The sequence below is a fragment of the Anolis carolinensis genome, chromosome 2 (genome assembly GCF_035594765.1).
Source record: "Anolis carolinensis isolate JA03-04 chromosome 2, rAnoCar3.1.pri, whole genome shotgun sequence".
NCBI lineage: Eukaryota > Metazoa > Chordata > Lepidosauria > Squamata > Dactyloidae > Anolis > Anolis carolinensis.
Window position 1 is genome coordinate 184,823,735 of NC_085842.1, and position 17,813 is coordinate 184,841,547.

At 40.9% G+C, this 17,813-nt stretch overlaps 1 protein-coding gene across 2 annotated transcripts in view; it reads right to left on the bottom strand.

The window, feature by feature from the left end:
- The window catches only part of tex2 (testis expressed 2), a 112,374-nt gene extending 100,731 nt beyond the window's left edge, over nt 1-11,643 (bottom strand). The window contains exon 1 of one of the 2 annotated variants that reach the window (XM_008118359.3): nt 11,433-11,643. The gene's annotated coding sequence lies outside the window, so the exon portion shown is untranslated. The remainder of the gene's footprint in view (nt 1-11,432) is intronic. The other variant, XM_008118361.3, reaches the window with a different exon arrangement.
- Nucleotides 11,644-17,813: the final 6,170 nt, after the last annotated feature.

Consider the following 17,813-nt stretch of genomic DNA (forward strand, 5'->3'; position numbering starts at 1 on the left):
AGAAGGCAATGTCACATGTAGGCAATACACACAGATTCAGAGTACATATTTTGAGATTTCACAAATTGTAGAAACAGTATAAACTGTGAAATCAACCTCTGTTTCATTTAGTGGGACTTCAAGGGTCAATTTCTTGTTTTTCCAGTTCAGAATACTATTGTACTTCTTTGCCTTGGTCTTAAGAAAGGAGGTTTATACAAACAGAACAGATGTTGTCCAGAAGAGATAACAACCTGCTAATTTGGAGATTTTTTTAGCCCTCCGGGTAGTGATTAACCAGTAGTCTTATCACTGTTCACATTATCTGGGAATTATGGGAAACTGAATCCATCACTATCTGAAAGGCCACTTGCTTCCATCCCTACATAGTCAAGTTCCTACAAGAAGCACAAGTCCACGTAACCCTGAGACATAGACTGGATTTTTAAGGTGTAAAATGGAGGCAGGAATTATGATGCCACGCAGATATTTTGGGACTTTCACTTGAATCCTCAGCCAGCATAATGAATGATGATGGTACTGGGAGTTCCAGTACAACAACAGCTGGAAGGCAAAGCAATTTCCACTTTGGGTGTCAAAGAAAACAAACAAACAGAAGGAACAGTTTACAAAAGGTCATTGCTAGACACTACTCAGAGGCAATTACTCATCACTAAAGATCAGGCAAGCAGCTATTTACAGTCTAAACTTTAGACACTTGACCTAAATGTTGCTTAACAAGCTACCGTTCAGTTCAACAACTTTTGCCTGACTTTAAGCTAACCAGATTTATTTACCTATAGGTCTTCCAGTAGAATTCATCATTTTAAGAAAGCTTCCAGTTCCCACTAATTTTTTTAATAATCTTGCCTGTTGCTATTCACAGGGAAGAAAAACTATTTCCTGTGAAGGAATGTGTTACAACTTCTGAGAAGCAGCTCCTCTCTACTCAAAAGCTGACTCGGTCTACAAACCCAGACACAGTATGCACATTTTTGGAAGCATGTCCAAATTAGACACTGAAATGTGGTTGTGTATATAGGGTGAGCCAAGTCACAAAGTGGTTTCAGTATTTAATAACTCCTATACTTTTTGTTTTTAAGTTATAATATCACAGCATCATATACTGCATTTATAGAAAATTACATTATGTGTTAATTAAAAATCAGATGCCTTTTTGACCCATTCTGTACAAGTGTGTTCAAAGTCACCTGCAGAATTATGGTAAATCTATGAATTTCACTGGGTTTCATAGGCAAGGATTCTGCTGTTCCTTTTTCTAAAACATTCCTTACAGCACTTAGTATTTGTTGGTTTTCTACCATCAAAGTGTTAACCAGGGCTGACCTGCTTAGTTTTTATGATCAGATGAGATCTAGTGTCTTTAGAGTATTTAAACAACCCCAATGAGAAACATATCTGTGTAAATAACTATTGATTTGATTAAATTATGTTTTCTCAATTTCAGAATGCTAGATTGTTATATAGGGGTGGGATGTTTAAAAAAAGCCTTAAATATACAATAAAAGAGAAATAAGCCTACTGAACAAATATTCAGGCAGATAAAAATAACCTGCATGAAGCAACTTAATTCAGAACATTTTCTGATTTCAATTAGAACTGCAATTTACTTCATAGTACTGTATAACGATTTTCTATTTTCATAGGCATATCTGTAGATGCAGAATCAAGGGTACTTGCACAACATCACAGCAATGAAAATCTGAAAATCCATGTTCACATGAGGCAGAATGTCTATTTTAAGTAACAGTCAACCTTCCTTTTTATCAGGAAAAAAGAAAGAAATGAAGAATGCATCACAATTTGTCTTCAAAGTACTATTATTTTTGTCTGTTTAACAATAAACAGCAGATGACTGAACGTTGTTTACAATTCTTAAGGTGACAACGTTATAATTTTATAATATATTATATATATTATAAAATAGGCCTTGTTTATTAAATTTTGTGTGAATTCTGCAACAAAAGCCAACTGAGGGACTAACAGTCCCATCTGCCTGGAGAAGGGCATTGAAAAGTTCACAAACAAGATTAAAAACCTTACATTTAACATTACAGAGCTAAGGTTCAAATATGCATTAGTCATATAAAGTGCCCTAATCCTCACCCGGAAAATTTTTCAGAAGATGCTACATATACTCTGCAGTAACACTGATACATATTAAGGGATGGACCATAATGCCACAAATATATTTTAAATATTATTTTATATTCTTTAATATTATGAAGTATAAAATAAGTCAAATTTTGAAGCTCAGATGTTTTGCTTGGACTCGATTTACTGAATTAATGTTTCCATGAGCACAATTAATTTGGGGTCCTTTGGACTTGCTCCTAAAGGAAAGCATGCAGTATATAGGCTCTCTATGTTGCCCACCCCTGCCATCGGCCTATGGCAAGTAAGAACTGCTTCTGGAAAACCAAGCAAAGGACCTGTTGAACTTTCAAGGGGCAAGTGATTTGCCCTCCTCTGTTACAGGAAGGCAAATTAGTAAGTAGAAGTTGAGAATCCCTTATTCAGAATTCCAAAACTGAAAATATTCTAAAAACATCCTCATAGGTGACTGAGATAGTGACATGTTTGCTTTATAATGGTTCAGTAAGCACAACTTTTGTTTCATGCACAAAATTATTTAAAGTATCTTATAAAAGGAACTTCAGGCTAGATCTATAACTTGTTTATGCCACATAAATGAATTCTATGTCTAGACTTGGGTCTCACCTCAAAGATATCTCATTATGTTTGTATATGCAAATACAGCTATTCCAAAATTTTAAAAATCCAAAACACCTGTGGCCCCAAACATTTTGAAAAAGAGATACTCAACCTGTAGTAATGCAATGAAGAATTGCTGTGGACGTATTTGAAATATTTATCTTTCATTTTTCAAAGCAAACTTCTCGGAGCTATTTGCAAAGCTGCTTCATGTTGCAGTAGAATAAGATATTTCATATTCTCTCGGGTCTTAGTGACAAAACTAATTATCATTTTTATTCATATTGACTCCTCATATTTTTCACAAAATATACCTCTTGCCAGCTTTGTTGCTTCTGATTAGTTACACTGTATATGTAATCTTTATTAATAAGCAAAACTTGCTGTCCTACGACGAGTGCTCTTCCAAGGAACACATGCTAGAAAGGAGTGTGCTAACTTCTGAAGAAAGAACAGATACACTTTCCAGAACAAAGAGCTGACACCCTGTAAGTCTGACACAATCTAAAACTGCTGGCTGGCACCACTATGTGGCAAAGTCTCACTTGTTAGGAGACTGGGTTGAAGGAGAAATTAGGATAGCCATATCCAGACAGATTGGCAAAGCCTGATCCTGAAATATTCTAGTAGGTTTGTAATATCTTCTATACAAATTACACTCATTGCATTTCTCTTCATCATGTACCCATTTAAAATAGCTCAGCAAAGAAGATGTCTGAGGAAGGTGTCGAATGATCCACATGGATCATATGGAACTGCAATCTCCAGTACCCATCTTCCCTACCCAGTAACCTTTTGTACTTTCTCTCTGCAAGAACATCAGCTCAAGAGTAATGAAAACTACACTTCTATTGTTCCTTCCTCTTTGTAGTATCTATGAGGAATCTTAACTGATTTTTAAAAAGTTTGTCTTCATTTATTCTTGCTCTTACAACTGCATGCTTCACGGAGGTGCCTTTTTAGTACTGTGAAAAAGAACACTTCCTCTTACAATCTAACAAACCTAGCAATTTTTCTATCTATCTATCTTCTATCATATATATATATATATATATATATATATATATATATATAATTATTATATTATATATATATATATATATATATAGAGAGAGAGAGAGAGAGAGAGAGAGAGAGAGAGCGAGCAGTGGACAAAACAACAAAACTAAACACCCCACAACCTCGAAAATTGACACCACAACCCCTCATCTACGCCTCTAACTTGATACAACAAAAAGAAAAGAAAAATGAAGTCCTAATTTGAGGGAGCAGAATAATTGTTTTTATCTAATTGCTGTCAGTTAGAAGGCTATGATCCGCCCACTTGGTCTCCTAGCAACCCACTCAGCCCAGGGGACAGGCAGAGTTAGGCCTCACTTAGGCCTCTTCCACACTGCCTATAAAATACTGATTGTCTGATTTTAACTGGATTATATGGCAGTGTAGACTCAAGGCCCTTCCACACAGCTATATAACCCATTTATAATCTTATATTATCTGCTTTGAACTGCATTATCTTGACTCCACACTGCCATATAATCCACTTCAGTGTGCTGTGTAGAAGGGGCCTCATATAATCCAGTTCTAAGCAGATAATATAAGATTATAAATATACAGTAGAGTCTCACTTATCCAACATAAACAGGCCGGCAGAACATTGGATAAGTGAATATGTTGGATAATAAGAAGGGATTCAGGAAAAGCCGATTAAACAGGGAAAGCAGGGAAATTGGGAATTCCACAAAGGAAACAATCAGGGCCAGTTAACACCTCCCAAAAAAGGATTCTTCCAGAAAGGAAGCTGAGAAGGGAGTGAAGCAGTGTGTATTACCAAAGTCATTATTATTACTATCATCATTATTATTATTGTGTTGCTGTGAACTGTGAAAATAAATACATTCTGGCTCCAAGTATTCAAAAACACTAAAATCAGAATATATAAAAATTACTGTAGTATAATAAAACAGAACAATACAATCTCTAAAATCAGAACACTAAATAAAGAACAACACTCTGAAAACAGGGGAATTCCACACAGGAAACAATCATGGCCAGCTAACACCTCCCAACAAAGTATTCCCATCACCAAAGTCTGGCAAATCCTCTTGTTTTCTCAGGGCCACAGTAGAAGCACATAAAATATCGCAAACAACACCACTCTGAAAACAAGGGAATTCCAGACAGGAAACAATCAGGGCCAGCTAACACCTCCCAACAAAAAATTCACTCAGAGAGGAAACAGCCAGGTTTTAAAGCTGCAAGGCCATTACATGCTAATCATTTTCCCTAATTGCAGCATTCATACTTGCCTCCAATAGACAAAAAAAAAATCAAAAATATTACATGTTCACAACCTTTAGGAAATAATATCCCCTGATGGCGCAGCGTGTTAAAGCGCTGAGCTGCTGAACTTCTGGACTGAAAGGTCGCAGGTTTGAATTGGAGGAGCGGAGAGAGCCCCCACTGTTAGCCCCAGCTTCTGTCAACCCTAAAGTTCAAAAACATGCAAATGAGAGTAGATGAATAGGTACTGCTCTGGCGGGATGGTAACTACGCTCCATGCAGTCATGCCACATGACCTTGGAGGAGTCTACGGACAACGCCGGCTCTTCGGCTTAGAAATGGAGATGACCACCAACCCCCAAAGTCAGACACGACTGAACTTAATGTCAGGGGAAAACCTTTACACTTTACCTTAACTACCACCAATTCCTCAATACTTTATTTCCCATACCACCAGACTTCACCACAGCAACGCGTGGCCGGGCATAGCTAGTAGTCCACTATAACACAAACCACTTTTCACACTTCCTTGGTAGTATTATCCAGTTATGACTACACTTACACATGAAGGTCAAAATGGTTTGACAATGCATCTTAACATTGTTTCAGTGCCAACGCTATTATCAAAAACATCAGTACTTTTACCTAAATACAGGCCTAAATACCCTGAAATATCAGCTCCCTACAAGATATTAGGGGCTAAGCAGGGTTTAACCAGGTTTCTGGTTGAATGTGAGATCATCCCTGGTTATCAGGTGCTGTAGCTACGAGTGCATACACTGTACACTTAATGGGGTTTGACACCACTTTAACTGCCATGATTCAATGCTATGGGAGTTGTAGTTGTGGAGTTGTAGTTTGGTGAGGCACCAGGAATGGGTTGCTGTGAGTTTTCCAGGCTGTATGGCCATGTTCCAGAAGCATTCTCTCCTGATGTTTCACCCACATCTATGGCAGGAATCCTCAGAGGTTGTGAGGTCTGTTAGAAACTAGGCAAATGAGGTTTATATATTTGTGGAATGTCCAGGTTGGGAGAAAGAGCTCTTGTCTGTTTGAGGCAAGTGTGAATTGGCCACCTTGATTAGCATTGAATAGCGTTGCAGCTTCATGCCTGGGGAAATCCTTTGTTGGGAGGTATTAGCCAGCCCTGATTGTTTCCTGTCTGGGCTTCCCCTATCTTCTGAGTGGTGTTCTTTATTTACTGACTGGCTTTTAGAGGTTTTTTAATACTGGTAGCCAGATTTTGTTCATTTTCATGGTTTTCTCCTTTCTACTGAAATTGTCCACATGCTTGTGGATTTCAGTGGCTTCTCTGGGTAGTCTGGCCCTGATTGTTTCCTGTCTGGAACCAGCACTCTTTGGCAGAGAAGGCTAGGGACCTCATAAATTTACAACTCCTATGATTCTATAACATTAAGCCATGGCAGATAAAGTGGTGTCAAATTGCATTACAGCAATTCTACAGTGGAGATGCACCCTTGATTTCTGAGAAGGCAGTGGCAAGTTACATCTGAGTATTTCTTGCCCAAATTATCTACTGACAGAGGATTCCTGAAATGGTTTGCTTCTTCACATGTCCAACTATCTTCAACTCAAACTTTACCATACCTTTCACATGATGCTTAGTTCTGCCCAGAACTAACCTTCACCCCAACATTTTACTCTTTCAGTATACACCTTATACTAGGCCACTTCATATCATCACAATTGCATGACATATCATGTAAGACACAGAGTATATTCAAGACCACCACTGAAACAACATTCATTTTGTAAAAACATCCATTTTGTTCAGTATTATAAACAGAAAAGCCAATTCTACAAAAACAATGAATATGGGAGGTAAAATGCTTAGCCTTTCTTAAGTCACATGATACTTCTAAGCTTTATTAATCTTATGAACTAATATGAAGGTGCTCCTACAAATCTGGAACACATGGGCATTTAGTAAAGACCAGGGGCCCTCCAGGGTTGATTCTATGTTTCTTCTACAAAGTATTATAATATGACATTTGTAATGTCACAAGCATGAGACGAACACAACATGTTTAAGACCTGTAAAATCAGTAGGTTTAAGGATATTCAATATATGACAAGGTTATATGTGCAAACAAATGTCATCACTGATCAAGACTAGTACTGTACTGTTAACTGCAAATGAGAAATTCTAAAATGAACCAAATATCTCCTATAAAAGTAGGCATAGAGCTGGAATGCATATATAATTGAAGAATTGAAGAAAATGTTCAAGAAGAGATACATTATAATCTTACTGACGTCATTACTGCAGAAAATATGAGAGGTAGTTGGATTAGTTTATTATTAACAAATCCTAAAAAAAATGACTAATCAATCAGCAAGATTTATGTAAGGATTTCCACAAGGATCTGGAATAAAGATCTGTCTAGAATATTCAAAACCTGTAGCTACAAATGGCACATTTTGAGATGTCACACTCAAATAGTTGCAATGCTTTGTCTGGAATTACGTTCCAGTGACAGCTTGCATTAACAAAGTTGCTTTCATATTCTGGTTTTTCCTCATAGAAGTTAAAGTGTTGCCATAAAAAGGCAGCAAAAAACAATGTTCAGAATAGAAATGTGAAAGCTTGAGAACAGAGCCTTCTCAACATAACACAAAATTTGCTTTTGCTTTTTCTCTCCCAACCTGGGATTGGGGTGTTTGAAGTAGATCCATGTCTGTGATCTATAAATTTAGAAGACCCAATCCTAATCTTGTTCACACTGGTTAAAAATCAGATACCACAAATACGCAATCATAACTGCTGGGAAAACTGGAAATAGCAACATCTAGTTATGATGAGCCTAAGCCAACCTTCAAAACTACACCCCTTCATGTAATGCATTAACAGATTTACTGTATAGTATTTGCATATATGTGCACATAATGGAGCCATTTTTTTTTAAAAAAAAGCTACATTCATTTACATTTTAGACACACTTTACAGACTGGACTTAGTTGTAGCAGGTAGAGGCAACAAAGATACCACTGAATGACAGAACAGAGCAATCCAACAAATCAGGAAAATGAGAATTAAGTATTTGCTTGAACTTCCTATGTTTGAATTTACCAAATCTCTATAGAGGCAAATATAAAGCATATCTCTTCAGTTCACAGGCCCACCATTAAAGCAATTTCTGTAGGCTAATGCCAAAAGGTATGGCTGGAGTAAGGTTACACATCATGCTCCAACAGCTATAACTTGCTACAAATTGTGACCTGTTTGAATTAAATTCACCCCCATAGATCACAGAGAAATTGTTCCATCTGCACACAGCGCTGCCAAATCCTTGTTGCTTGATCACACTATCTGCTAACCCCCTGCAAACACAACATCTATAGTTGTGATGAGTCTAAGCCAATCTTCCAAAAAAAAAAAAAAAAGTGGCTCACAAAACGGGGGTTGGAAGTTAGATGAGTTTCTAGCTGTTGCTGAATTTGAGTTCTTAGAAATCCCAGGCAGCATGGCCAATGATGATGGAAGCTGCAGCCCAATTGTCGCTGGAACATTCCTGTTTGACCACAACGGCCTATATAGATTGAATATCCCTTATCTAAAATGCTGGGGATAAGAAGTGTTCGGGATTTTTATTTTATTTTGAAGTTTGGAATACGTACCTATTTGTGGATTTGACTATTCATGCTCTCTCTGGGAACTTTTAAGTCTTCCAGAAAAACTCTAAAGTCAGTTCCCTCTGGAAATTGACCACTGACTCATGCTGGAGAATACAGTATAAGAGATTTCAGAACACTGATCTTGATCTTCCTGTAAATTGTATGGAAATTGGCCATAGTGTATGGTTGAAGATTTAAGAATTATGCTAGAGAGGTGTTATCTCATGTTTTAAAAAGTTATTTTTTTGTTAATGGTTTTTCCACATTCACTGGGGTTTCATGAAGTGAATGGGGAGGGCTGACTATATTTGCCAAGTCTAAAAACATTCATGTGTGTTTTATAAGCACCTTACACACATAGTCTGAAGTTAATTTTAGACACAATACTTGTAATACAGCAATACTGTGCATGAAACAAAGTTTGTGTGCATGGAACGATCAGAAAACAAATGTATTGCTATCTCAGCCACCCCAGGGACAATTTTGAAGGATTTTGTCATTCTGGATAAGGGATGCTCGACCTGTAATAGAAGTGCATATCCAAAGACCTCACTGGAATGCACACACTGCAGAAGTAATGTAGTTTGACAACACTTAAATTGCCATAGCCCAATGCTATGGAGTTTTGGGTGATGAAGTTTTATAAGGCCTTTCGCCTTCTCTATCAAAGACTGCTAATGCCTCACCAAACGATAATGCCAATGATTCCGTAGCATTGAGCCATGGCAGTTTTGTTTTGTTTTTTCGTGTCAGGAGCAACTTGAGTTGCTTCTGGAGTGAGAGAATTGGCCATCTGCAAGGACATTGCCCAGGGGACACTCCGATGTTTTGATGTTTTTACCATCCTTGTGGGAGGCTTCTCTCATGTCCCCGCATGGAGCTGGAGCTGATAGAAGGAGCTCATCCGCACTCTCCCCGGGTGGGATCCGAACCTGGCAGCCTTCAGGTCAGCAACCCAACCTTCAAGTCACGAGGCTTTAATTCACTACGCCACCGGGGGCTCCATGACAGTTAAAGTGGTGTCAAATTGCATTCATTCTACAGTAGAGATGCATCAAGACAACTTCTTCACTCAATCAGGCCCCACAACTGAAAATCTTGATTTGGAGCAGTTTCCAAAAACAGGCTCCACAACTCAAACCCTGGAGGACGGTCCCACCCTTCGGCCTGTTTCTACTTCCTTACCACCTGACTGGGGCTGGCTGCCGGGGAAACTCCTCAGAGGCCGCTTTCACTCTCTCTCTCTCTCTCTTGGCAGAGACTCCTTTCCAACAGCTTCAAATAACCCAGATGTGGCATCCTTTGGCAGGGGAAAGAGCCACTTCTCCCAGACCTCCAAGGACTGCCTCCCCAACCTGAAACAGAGGCCCGCATCCAAAACCAAACAATCCAAAGATCTCACTAAGAGTGCACGTACACTGTAGAATGAACACAGTTTGGCATCACTTAAACTGTCATGGCTTTTCTGTTAACATGACAGAAGCAGATTACAGGTACATATATATGGCAAACATTCAATGCCATTATACAATTGACAGAGACAGACAATACATAAACAGAGGCAGGTCAGCAGCCCAGCTGGCACAAGGGTTTAACCCACTGCGACACCACAGCTCAATGTTATAGAATGGTTAAAGTTGTAGTTTGGGGAGGCACCTTTGCCCCTGGGCAGTTAAAGGCTTTGCAAAGAACAACTCCCAGATTCCACAAAACTGAGTGGTGGCTGTTAAAGTAGTGTCCAGCAGTGTCATTTCTACAGTGTAGGTAGATGCGCTTCTGGGGGAAACTTCAGAGGACTGAGCTAAATGTGTCTCTCAATCCTGGGAGTTTAGGCCAGGAGTCCTCCAACTAAGGCCCATGGCCGGATGCGAACCTCCAAGGCCAGCCTCTGACCTAAACTGTACAGACTTAGGTAAAGGCTTCCCCTGACATTAAGTCTAGTGATGTCCAACTCTGGGGGTTGGTGTTCATCTCCATTTCTAAGCCAAAGACCCGACGGTGTCTATACACTGACATGACTGCATGAAGCACCATTACCTTCCCGTCGGAATAATATCTATTGATCTACTCACCTGCTAGGTTGGCAGAACCTGGAGCTGACAGTGGAAGCTCACTCCGCTCCCCGGATTCGAACTGCCAACCTTTCAGTCAGCAAGTTCCACAGCTCAGCGATTTAACGCACTGTGACACCGGGAGCTCCTGTATAGACTTAGGGTTGCCCTAAGTCTTAATGCCATGAAGGCATGGTGGGGAGTAGGCATGGGCAAACTTGGGCCCTCCAGTTGTTTTGGACTTCAACTCCCACAATTCCTAACAGCCGGCAGGCTATTAGGAATTGTGGGAGTTGAAGTCCAAAACACCTGAAGGGCCCAAGATTGCCCATGCCTGGTGGAGGCGTCCTTTCACAAGGTCTTCTCTGCCACAGAGGGCCAAACTACAATGCTCTGGACTCTCCGAAAGTGTTGTTGTTCTATATTACTTCCTAATAGGATGGGCACTCTGCACATGCCCAGAGTCCACCTCTTGATCGCCAAATGGGAAGACAACTTCCTTCCTCTCTGGAGGGTCCGTCCCTCAACCTTGTCTAAACCCCTCTCTCTCCCTCCGCCATGTGGCTCCCCAAGAGACTGAGCAGCACAAAAGCCTTGAAGGCCAAGGTGAGGAGGTACCTCAGAGTGGAAGGAAGGAGGCAGACAGATTCTGGACGCCTCAGCTCTGCTCTGCGCGCCGCAGCAACAGACGTCTGCAGCCTGCCGCCTTTCCCCTCCTTGTTGCCCCTCATTCTTGCCCATTCTCACCTCAGCAGCAGCCGCAGCTCATAGCATGGCATGGCTCCTCGCCGCCCTCCTTCCGCGGGGCGTCTCCTCCTCGCCTTCCTTCTCTCCTTCCTTCTCAGTGAGAGTAGCCCGGCGAGAGGAAGGGGGCCAAGCCTGGCAACCCCGCCCGCCGATGGGCCGGGCCTGCAGAAAAGGCCGGCCTCCCCGTTAAAGGCGCAGAGGCCTGTCAGCCAGGGAGGCGCCAAAAGGACAGCGAAGGGGGGAGGGAGGAAGCTTCTGGCCGCCTCCACCTGCGGCCCTCCAGCTGCTTGGGCCGCCAACTCCCAGCATTCCTGGCCATTGAACCAACTGGCAAGGGCTTCTGGGAATTGGAGGCCCAATCAGCTGGAGGGCCGCCCTTGGAGCAGGCATGGAGTAATAATAGTAGTAGTAGTAATAATAATAATAATAATTGTGCGTTTTTCTGGCATTGTATATTTTTGCCGCTTCTGTGACTGTTCATTTGTATTTTGATTCCGTATTTATTTACAGTATTTATATTCCGCCCTTCTCACCCCGAAGGGGACTCAGGGCGGATCACATTATACACACATAGGGCAAACATTCAATGCCCATCAGACAGAGACCGAGACAGAGACAGGCGCAGAGGCAATTTAACCTTCTTCTGAGGGGATGTTCGATTCTGGCCACAGGGGGGAGCAGCTGCTTCATCATCCACTCTGACGGCACTTCCTCATTCCAGGTCGTAAATTAGTTAAACTTGCCTCCCCACTTTTTTATAAGTGGTACCTTATTTCCTACTTGATAGATGCAACTATCTTTCGGGTTGCTAGGTCAGCAACGAGCAGGGGCTATTTTTTATTTTTAATTGACGGGTGCTCACCCCGCCACGGGCTGGCCTTGAACTCATGACCTCATGGGCAGAGTGATTTATTGCAGCTGCTCAACAGCCTGCGCCTCAGCCCAGCCCCTCCGTAGCTCACTTGTCGATGGATGTCCAGAATCAGCAGCATCCACCGTGGTCCTTTTTATCCTGGGCGACGACCGAGCCAGTATAGACTTCATTTTGGTTTGATTCTCCATAATGCTAATGGGTTAGGTGCACATTGTTCCACTCCTCAGCTGAGGCCTCTCTGACTTGGTTGGACCTGCCGGTAGTTACACTACCGCCAGCACAGCCCCCAGTCATCATTGGAGTAGTTAAGCCCCCAAAGTATTGGAAAATGAGCACGCAAAGATACTGTGGGACTTCTGAATCCAGACTGACAAAGTTCTGGAACACAACACTCCAGACATCACAGTTGTGGAAAAGAAAAAGGTTTGGATCATTGATGTCGCCATCCCAGGTGACAGTCACATTGACGAAAAACGACAGGAAAAACTCAGCCGCTATCAGGACCTCAAGATTGAACTTCAAAGACTCTGGCAGAAACCAGTGCAGGTGGTCCCAGTGGTGATCGGCACATTGGGTGCCGTGCCAAAAGATCTCAGCCGGCATTTGGAAACAATAGACATTGACAAAATTACGATCTGCCAACTGCAAAAGGCCACCCTGCTGGGATCTGCACGCATCATCCGAAAATACCTCACACAGTCCTAGACACTTGGGAAGTGTTCGACTTGTGATTTTGTGAGACGAAATCCAGCATATCTATCTTGTTTGCTGTGTCATAATACAATAATAATAATAATAATAATACAGTAGACTCCCGCTTATCTAACATAAATGGGCCGGCAGAACGTTGAATAAGCGAAAACCTTGGATAATAAGGAGGGATCAAGGAAAAGCCTATTAAACGTCAAATTAAGTTTACAAATTAAGCACCAAAACATCATGTTTTACAACAAATTGACAGAAAAAGCAGTTCAATACACAGTAACGTTATGTAGTAATTATTACTGTATTTATGAATTTAGCACCAAAATATCACAATGAATTGAAAATATTGACTACAAAAACACTGACTACTAAAAGGCAGACTGCGTTGGATAATACAAAACACTGGATAAGCAATGGTTGAATAAGCGAGAATTTACTGTAATAATACTTGTTACTGTAAGTTATAGATTTTATGAAACATCAAACAGCGCCAGACAAAGTAGCCATGCTTTTAAACTCTCAAGATTTAACTGTTGCCTCACAGTGGCAAGTTTTCTGTTGTATGATGTATACTGCATTTTACACTGTCTTGTTATATATGCCAATAAAGGCTTATTAGATTGGATTGGAAAATAATAATAATAGTTTTGTCGAAGGCGTTCATGGGTGGAATCACTGGGTTGCTGTGAGTTTTCTGGGCTGTATGGCCATGTTCCAGAAGAATTCTCTCCTGACGTTTCACCCACATCTATGACAGGAATCCTCAGAGCTTGTTTCCTGTCTGGAATTCCCCTGTTTTCTGAGTCTTGTACTTTATTTACTCAGAAAACTGGGGAATTCCAGCACAGCACTTTTATCCCATTCCCTTGTTCCTTAGCTACAACTTGCACTATCCCTTTCCTTTTTTCTTGTTTACGGTTGGTTTTTACGACAGATGACACTGTAGGTTATTGGCGCTGTTCTGAGTTCAAGTTGTTGTTTTATATACTGGTGGTTTTATTTTGCATTGTGCTGTGTGTTTATTTTATGTGTTGTTTTGGGTACCTTGTGCCATATGTAAGCCGGAGGCAGGGTGCAAAAATAAAATTATTATAAAGTTATGATTCTGGACAGGAAACAATCAGGGCCAGCTAACACCTCTCAATAAAGGATGCCTCCAGGCAGGAAACAGCTGGGCTTTGAAGCTGCAAGGTCATTCAGTGCTAATCAAGGTGGCCAATTGCAACAGTCTCACTTGCCTCAAGCAGACCAGAGTTCTTTCTCCTACCCTGGACCTTCCATAGATATATAAACCTCCCTTGCCTAGTTTCCAACAGACCTCACAAACTCTGAGGATGCTTGCCATAGATGTGGGTCCAAGTCCAAGTCCATACAAGTCCAAGAAACTCACAGCAATCCAATAGTAGTTTTATTTCTTGCCCAGCTCTCTTCACGGCTCGTGCCGGGTTACAGCATTACTAAAACATATAATCATTTTATTTATTTATTTTAATTTATATATTTATGTCACGCTCACTTCAAAGGATCAGTCTGAACGCAGATCAAAGATAGCTGCTCTCAAATCCAATCTTTATTGAAGAATACATGACTTTGGAAAAGTCGAGAATGACCTAATGTTTACATACATTCAATTTTATCACTTCTGATGCAACGTAATAGCACACGCAAATATCATCATCAAACCCCACCCTCCGGATCACATTACTACCATTCCCACACACTACATCAATTATAATTGTTTATACTTTCAACCCTGAGTTCCCAGGCTCATTTTATCTTCTCCCGCCAGGTGCTTGCAGGGTTGTTTTATGTTATGAAGCCAGATTCAGGGCTTGGAAATCCAGCCCTGGGATTTGGCTCCATGACATGGCGCCCTCGTTTTCTTCGTCCTCCTCTCCGGTTCTTCTTTCATCATAGTCCTGAAACAAATCAAACAATAACTCTATGTGTCCATTTTGTCCAAAGTCCCCATATACTTTTTCAGTAAGCTGCGATGGAATACTGGGTGTATTTTCCCTAAACTTTTTGGCAATGCCAACTGGAAAGTTACTTCATTGATAACACCCTGTATTCTGAATGGTCCAATATATTTGGGGCCCAATTTTCTCGAAGGTAGCCCCAATTTGATGTTTTGGGTACTTAACCACACTAGATCTCCTTTATCCAATTTATCGCCTTCCACCCTCTTTCTGTCTGCGAACGCTTTATACTTTTTGTGTGCTTCCTTTAAGGATGCAGTCACTTGACTCCAGCATTCTAGCATTTGCGTTTTTCATTTTCCTGCCTCTGTTTCCTCATTCTCTGTCCATCTTGGCAACTGGGGCAAAGGCTGTATTTCATACCCGTAAACTACTTCAAAGGGGGTTTTATTTGTTGCTGAATGTATAGTCGAATTAAAAGCTAGTTCTGCAAAAGCCAACCACCTAGACCAGTCATTTTGTCTCATGTTAGAGTACATTCGAAGGAACTGCCCAAGTGTCTGCTGAGTACGTTCTACTGCCCCGTTTGTCATGGGGTGAAAAGCAGAACTTAGACTCCTTTCTGCTCCTAGCATTTCCAAGAATTTTTCCCAAAATTTTGCTGTGAATTGTACTCCTCTGTCACTGACCACTCTACTGGGACATCCATGCAGTTTGTAAATATGGTTTATGTACAATTCAGCTAGTTTCTCGGCCGATGGTAGTTTCGTCAGTGCTATAAAGTGGGCCTGTTTAGAAAACAGGTCTAATACTGTCCAAATATAACGATGTCCTTTGCTAACCGGCAGTTCCCCCACAAAGTCCATAGCTACACATTCCCAAGGTCTGGTAGGTTCTGCTACTGTTTGTAATAATCCCATAGGCTTCCCTCCTCTCGATTTATTTCTGGCACAATCATCACATTGAACAACATGATTCTTTATGTCCTTCCTCATTCCTGGCCACCAACAATGTTTTGCTATTGCCTTCGTTGTTTTTGTAATTCCTGTATGACCAGCGCTCTGGTTATTGTGAAAACGATGCAAAATCTTGATCCTTAATATTGCTGGGATATACAGTTTTTTGTTAACAAACCAAAATCCCCCCTTCTGCTCCCCCTTTTCTGCGTTGGATGCGATCCACTGATCTCCTTCATAAGACTGTTTCAGTTTGTTTCCCCAATTATCTTCCCCGTCGAGTTCAACAATAGCCGTGTTCTCCTTTTGGGTTTGCGCTCTTGTCCTGACAGCTAAGCCCCATTGTTTATCAGAGAATATTGTCCCCTCTTTTGCTGTGGTTATGCCTTCGTGTTGAGGCATGCGTGAAAGAGCATCTGCCAAGACATTCTGCTTCCCTTGAAAAAATTTTAATTGGAAATCGAACCTGCTGAAGTATTGCGCCCATCTAATTTGTTTGGGGGACAATTTTCGAGGAGACTTTAAATACTGGAGGTTCTTATGGTCAGACCAAATTTCAAATGGGATTCCGCTTCCTTCGAGGAAGTGTCGCCAGCATTCTAAGGCTTTTAATATGGCTAATGCCTCTTTTTCCCATATTGGCCAACATTTTTCAGTTTCGCTGAACTTCCGGGACAAATATCCACAGGGTTTTAAGTTCCCATTTTGATCTTTTTGCAATAGTACTGCCCCGTACGCACAGTCTGAGGCATCGCAATGGATTATGAAAGGGCTTCTGATATCTGGATGTTTTAGGATGGGTCCTTCTGTGAAGCATTCTTTTAGGGTTTCAAATGCCTTTTGGCATTCTGGCGTCCAACTCAGTTTGGCGCCAGGAGCTTTTACTTTTGCTGTCTCCCCTTTCCCTTTTGTTTTTAAAAGTTCAGTAAGGGGTGCGGTTATTTGCGCGAAGCCTTTTATGAAGGATCTATAAAAATTTGCAAACCCCAGAAATGATTGCAATTGCCTCCTTGTTTGAGGCACTCCCCATTCTTTTACATCTGATACTTTAGCTGGATCCATAGCTAACCCTTCTGGAGATATCCGATACCCCAGAAAGTCAATTTGAGTTTTATTAAATTCACATTTGGACAGTTTTGCGTACAGCTTTGCTTCTCTTAGTCTCTGCAACACTTCCCGGACCAATTTCACGTGCTTTTCCTTATCTTCGCTCACAATCAAGATATCATCAAGGAATATGAATACCCCTCTGTACAACAATGGGTGTAGTATTTCATTTATAAGCTGCATAAAGCAACCGCCTCCGTTTTTTAATCCGAAAGGCAAAATTTTATATTCAAAATGGCCGAATGCGCAGGAAAATGCAGTTTTCCAAGTATCCTCCGGTTTGATTCTTAATTTATGATATGCTTCAATTAAATCCAGTTTAGTAAATATGCTCCCTTTCTTCAATACGGTAATTAAATCCTTTACTAAGGGCATAGGGTATTTATTGTCCTTAGTAATTGCATTTAAATTTCGATAATCAATGCACAATCTTAGGGAGTTGTCTTTCTTTCTCCTAAATAACACTGGGGCCCCGAGAGGAGAATTGGATGGCTTAATGAAGCCTCGCGCCAGGTTTTTATCAATATATTTCCTCAATTCCTCCTTCTCCTGCACAGACATGGGATACACTTTTGGTTTTGGTAAGTTTGCTCCTGGGGTTATTTCAATTTCTACTTCTATATTCCTTTTGGGAGGTAATTTACTTGCTTCTTTCTGATTGAAAACATCCACAAAGTCTCTGTATTCAGGTGGCAATAGCTGTGGGTCTATTTCACCTGCTTCATCTCCCTCGTCCTCCTCTTCTGCAATTTTGCTTATCTCCCATTGCGTCTGCTGTTCTTTAAATGCTAGGCTCTTTCCTCTCCAATCTACTTCAGGA